Below are 6000 nucleotides of genomic sequence, written 5' to 3'. Positions count from 1 at the left end.
ATTTTGAGATAATTATCCATTGGGAGAGGGAGTGCCTGGGTGGGACAGAACCAGAGATCGGAATCAGGGTGGAATTTGATCGGCATCTTATCATAGAATAATTACACGATGGCGATCATTGTGATGTCCAGGCTGAACGTGAAATTGATAGATTATGTCATGCGTTCAATATGTGTTGAGCTTTTCTTGAGAACATCTACTAAGCAGAAGCAAGAGTTTTATTCAGTTTAACGATGGATTTACGATTCAGTTCAATTATGGAATAAAATTCATTATCGAAGGAAAATTTACTCCATTCCATTACAATGAATTTCGTATAACAATAAGAATAAAACAACTAGGACAACTTCAGAGTTTTTAAAATAAGCATTCCAGATTGTCCGGTTTTAATAGGGTTTACTCGGAATTTCAACGAAAAAAATAGGAAAACCCAGGTTGCCCCAATATCAAGAAATAAAGCCCAGATTTTGGCCGGATTTATAAGCAATATTAGCAAAATCCGAATCAAAAACTTAACCATAGCACAAAAGAACATAATTATTGATTGTTTCAGCAAATATTACAATTTTTCGAGCTTGTTTGGTTGAAATAAACTTACAATATTTTTTTTAATTTTTTATCAACGCTGCTGGTGTGCCTCAATAAAAGTAATTTTTCCATCACATTTTCTCTTGAATTTTTAAAATAAATAAACAGATTTTAATCGTATTTGCCCAGATGTTGGAATTTCCTTAATTGCACTGCTCGGATACGCTCAGGAAAAAATCTAGGAAGCTTATTTAAGAAGTTTTATATTTTTGGCTCATGTCGGTCAAAACTTAGTGCAGGTTCTTTATTTTGAATAATTGAATCAAAGGTAACGAAAAGCAAAATTCAGACTTCTAGAAATCACAATGCGGCAAAGGAACACACAAACTAGCAAAACGCTTAAAAAACACACAAATAACACAAATAGAAGTATAAACTAACTGTTCTATGTTTCAGTTTGAAATTTACTAATTTTTTTAATTTGTTAGCCTTTTGCTTCCATGTTTTGCTTAACTATTTCAAATGGTTTTTTTTTAGTTTTGCTATTGGCAAAGAAAGATTATGCCCTACTATGAAATTGATCGTGAGAAAGCAAAAATGAGAGTACAGAATGATTCATGAGAAAATGCGTAAATTGTTAGGAGTCTGTTTTGGGTTGTTTTTGACTATTTTTGAGAAAATATTTTTATGGGTGTATTAGCTCTATGCTTCATCTGTCAATTAACGTGAACAATGCAGTAGTAGAGTATACGTAGCGGTGTCATTTTTTTGTATTATACAGATTTTTAAACGGTAATAACGGCACCGGCCACGTCCTAGTAGTCAATGGATAGATTGGAAAGAAGAGAAAGGGATAAAAGATCTTTTTTGTACTTCAGAACCGTGGTTACCTCTGCATCCTAGCATAATAATTTTGGTGAGGAGTGGGGTAAAAGGATTGGGAGACACTTTTGGCTATTGTTTTGATTGGTAATTATAAATTCTGTTCTTCTTCTACCGTATACTCTAAACCTGAGATTGAAATAAATTAAATATTTTTATTTTTGTTGTTCTAAAGTAGAGAAAGCAAAAAAAATTAAAAAAGCTTACTTTCGTTTCGTTAATGAATAATCACACCAAATATTCATTCGAGGATTTGATAACATTATGAAGATACTTGTCTTCTACTGGACATTTAAGGTTTTCGAGGGATATGAAAGTCTTGACAATCATTCTTTTTTTTCTCTCTCTAAAGCATTGTGGAACTGTTATTTTTTGGGGCATTTTTTTTTTTGCTCAGCAATCTACTCTGGCCCAATCTAGGCAATGAATCAAATTAACATGTCTAAAAAGGAGCTTCCAGGTTCTACTACCCTTGCAAGTTAAGTTGAAAAATTAATACTTACCTCTGGGTTTTTACAGGACTTCAACGAATTATTTGGGGACTTCCTTCATTTCATCCAGTAACTTCCCTAACAAAATGCCTCTTCAACGGTTGTTACCGGGAAACTTCGGATTAATTCTTTTTCACCAGCAATTTTCTTCATTTTAATGCAAACCGCAGCCAAAAGAAAGTATCCTTCCTCTTGGAAATGGATCGAATTAAATAATTGACTATTTTTCACACTTAAATTTTTTTGCAAAAAAAACTTCTTCAAATTTTCAGTCACCAAAAACACATCTGTCACGTACAAACACAGCCTATCGAGTCAAATCACTTCTCTTTAAGTTTTTAATCTCTTAAGAAGGATAGTTTTTTAAATTATATCTTTAAGAGAGTTTTAAAAAATTAAATAAATTGGAAATCATATAGAAAATTCCAATTTCCGACTTAATAAGGTTTGCATCGTCAAGTTTTTAATTCAAAGCTCATTAAGAAAACCAGATAATAACTGAACAAAGTAAATTTCAGATTATCTGAATAAGAGAAAAAGGACACTCAAAATAAATTCAAATTCTAATAGGATATGCAGTTCAAATTTTGAAGTTTGCTCACATATTGAAACGGGCTTGAGTTCATAAATATTGGTTAAAACTCTTAAGATTTAATTTTGATATTTCATTTACTTAACAAAAAGGATTTGCCTTTATGGTTCATGCAATGATTTGAAATAAACTCATTAATAATATTTTATCAACAGAACTTGAAATTTAACGTCATTAATTTACATGTCGACAATCACTGAAGCTGATTTATCATTTTCAAAATAAATGTGTCGTGTTTTATATTGCAGAATGGTATAAAATTGTTAAAGGCATTCATAGCTTTATTTTGTTATTTTTCACAGGCGTGAAGTTGAAATCGAGATTTTTCGTAGTGTTAGTCCTGAATGTGCATAAGATTAAAAATCAGATCGAAAATTTAGATCAATAGCATAAGACAGAAAAAATCACGAAGTATTTGCTCTTATTTTCGATATAGATGTTGAAAATGGGTAAAAAAAATCATTCAATAAATTTGTGCGCATTTGAGCAAATCTATATAACATGATAAAGATATTAGGAATAAATGTGTAAATTCAAGACCAGCTTTACCGAAGGCTGCGGGTAATTTTGATTTCTGAGAAAAAAGTTATAGGGGGAAGTCGTCTATGGCCGGACAACATAGTTTTTTCGAAAACACAATATCCTAATAATGTTCTAACACAATGGAAGTAAAGTAAATAGTAACCTAATATGGTGTTAGAAATATGGTAATCCAATCTGAAAAGGTAAACCAATGATAGGCATCTAAAGCTTTTGACTAGAAGTATGGAGAGGATCGCCTAAACTTTGCATTTGTATTGTGATCAGTTTTTTCGGCTTGTAAAATTTGAACTGCACATGAATGAAATCATTGATTGGTTATCTTTCGACTACAGTAAATATAAGATAACAAAATGGAAGTTTAAACGAAATATTAGGAAAATTAAAAAAAATGCGATTTTTCTATGACCGGACACCAAATTGTTGTCTATGACCGGACAAGAGAATATTCAAAATTATAGATGATTTCAACTTGAAACTTTCATTTTTTCATCTCTATAACACCCTCAAATGGTTAGCAGAAGATAAGGATTCAATAACGAAACTATTTTGGTCCTTTAGGAAATTTTAAATTTTGCTGTCCGGTTATAAACAATTTTTCTCTAGTTTTTTTGAAACAAATGTTTCATTCTGGTTTGTCAAAAAGACTTTTATGACTGGCTTCATAGAACGTTCAGTATTGGAAAACACATACTCACAAGACCTGTGCAAGTGATTTCAGTCATTTTGCTACGTTTTTGTGCGATTGGTGACAACTTAGGTGAAGTGATTCGTAGTGTCCGGCCATAGACAACACTTTTGGAAATGAGTGAAAACTAACATGAAATGATTTCTATTACCACATGAATATTTTGTAAATTTATTTTTTTCTAATATAATTAGGTGATCATAATATTGATACTCTTCAAATCAGTAGAGGAACCATTATTTACAAAAATCTATTTTTGAAGTTATTGCTTAAAAACCTTAAGTGTCCGGTAGTAGACAACTTCCCTCTACAAGTTTCTGTTTTGTCATTTTATCCAGCTCTGCAAATAATGGAAATTTTGAAGAAATTTTTATAAACAAATTCAATCCTTGATGTTCTTGAAGCATGAGTCAAAACTTGTTGCAGTCTTCAGCAAAGTTGTTAAATGAGTTAATATCTTCAATATCAAATACTGAAAGATTTTTTCGAATGATGTCAGAAATAGATATTATGTTATTTTTTAAAACATTGTGTTTCTGAAACTTTAATATATATATTTATGTAGTCTTTCTAGTTTATCAGTAAAAGAAGAAGTTAGGGGCTTGTGATATAGCTCAGTTGGCAAGTTTGTTGTCTCCTAAGCCAATGCCCGCGAGTTCGAGCCTAAGAGTAAACATCGAACACAGTTGTACCGGATAAGTTTTTCAATAACGATCCGCCAACTGCAACGTTGATAAAGTCGCGAATTCCATAAAGATGGTAAAACGACTATAATCGAAACAAAACAAAAAACAAAAAAAAATGTAAAAGAAGAAAAATTTTAAATTTCTTTAAAATCTGATTGATTTGAATTCAGGAATCTGAAATCTTCCAAAATCAATTATTGAAACACAGGAACGAAAAATATTTTCCCTTTTCCCTTGTGTAATCCGAATTCAAGATTCAAGTTTCGATTTAATTACCTATAATATATGTATTAATATCCTGGTTAAGGGTAGACTTTTATACTAAACCAAAATTTTAGGTAAATCAGATCAAAATTTCTCAGATAATTGTGAAGATTATCAGTTGCTTTCATTCATAGCTTGAATTACAGTTTCGTACATTAATTCACCTTTTTAGTTAAAAAAATCGGAGGTAAGGTTGAGAAAATTTTGTTAAAATAAATCGGATTCAGAATTCAGAATATCAATCAAAATTATTTTATTTATTTAGAAATAAAATTTTAAATCATTTTGTCAAATCTCTCGCATTTTGCTTTCCGATTTAAACAATTACAAAAATAGCTTAAAAATTTGATATTTTGAAATGAAATAATTCTCAATAAGTGACAAACTTCTAAAATTGTACCCTGAGGTTCGGGAGATATATAATTTTCAATTTTTAATTACTTCGATTGCATTTCGCATATTTTAGTTAAGTAGGTATAGATTGAAAGTTTTGGCTTAACATTCAGTAATCGGGTTCGTTTAAAGCAAGGTTTAATCAGAATTTGGAGATTATTCATGTCAATTTATTTAGTTTAAAAACTCTGCGTCCCATATCTCTAATATTAAGCTGAAATTTTGAATGCAAATAACTTTCAATATGAATAGTTATGTCGCATTTTCTCGCATTTCACGTAAATTTAGTATAAAATCCCAGGTCTTTTGGTAATATGTTTAAACCGTCTTCTCGGGTTCGAATATTGTAGCCTAATAACGTTCAAAAATTAAATTTTGATCGTATTCATCGTATTTCACAGGTGTTTTGAACAAGAACCTCTTAAGCCAGAGGCCTTGGCTTTGACATTAAAGTGTTTGTTTTCTAAGTAAAAGTTCGTGACCTCTCTTCTGGAAGTTAGTACACTCAAGTACAAAGATATGTATGAATCTATCAACGGAAAAGATAGTTGCACTCATGATTCTGCTTTTGTTTTTGCTATTTAAATGCTAAACCAATTTCGACACTTGACACCTTTCAATAGTGTCAGATTCCAGATACTCCAGCATTTTATATTCAAAAAATGAAAAAAAGAAACGCGGGTTAACATTATGAAAGTTTTTATCGTCGTTCTCTCCCAAAAAAAATTATTGAAGATACCAACCATTTCTTTCAAATTTTTCAAAGAAGCAGCCATTTTTCATATTCTCCAAATTGCCTCAAAATATTAAAATTTGCATCCTGATTTGTATGGAAGCCCGCTTATCCTTGCTCCAGTAGGCATAAAACCTTCTCATCAGATTATTTTTATTTCATTTTTTTAATTTTATTTTCAATGCATCAGTTTAAATTCAGTA

The 6000-nt window shown here is 30.7% G+C and overlaps 1 protein-coding gene across 1 annotated transcript in view; it reads left to right on the top strand.

Moving 5' to 3' along the window:
• The first annotated feature begins 2076 nt into the window (after nt 1-2076).
• LOC129757474 (ankyrin repeat domain-containing protein 11) overlaps nt 2077-6000 on the top strand; it is a 452887-nt gene continuing 448963 nt past the window's right edge. The window contains exon 1 of the mRNA XM_055754707.1: nt 2077-2081. The gene's annotated coding sequence lies outside the window, so the exon portion shown is untranslated. The remainder of the gene's footprint in view (nt 2082-6000) is intronic.

The sequence above is a fragment of the Uranotaenia lowii genome, chromosome 3 (genome assembly GCF_029784155.1).
Source record: "Uranotaenia lowii strain MFRU-FL chromosome 3, ASM2978415v1, whole genome shotgun sequence".
Classification (NCBI taxonomy): Eukaryota; Metazoa; Arthropoda; class Insecta; order Diptera; family Culicidae; genus Uranotaenia; species Uranotaenia lowii.
This window is presented reverse-complemented; position numbering and strand designations above follow the sequence as displayed.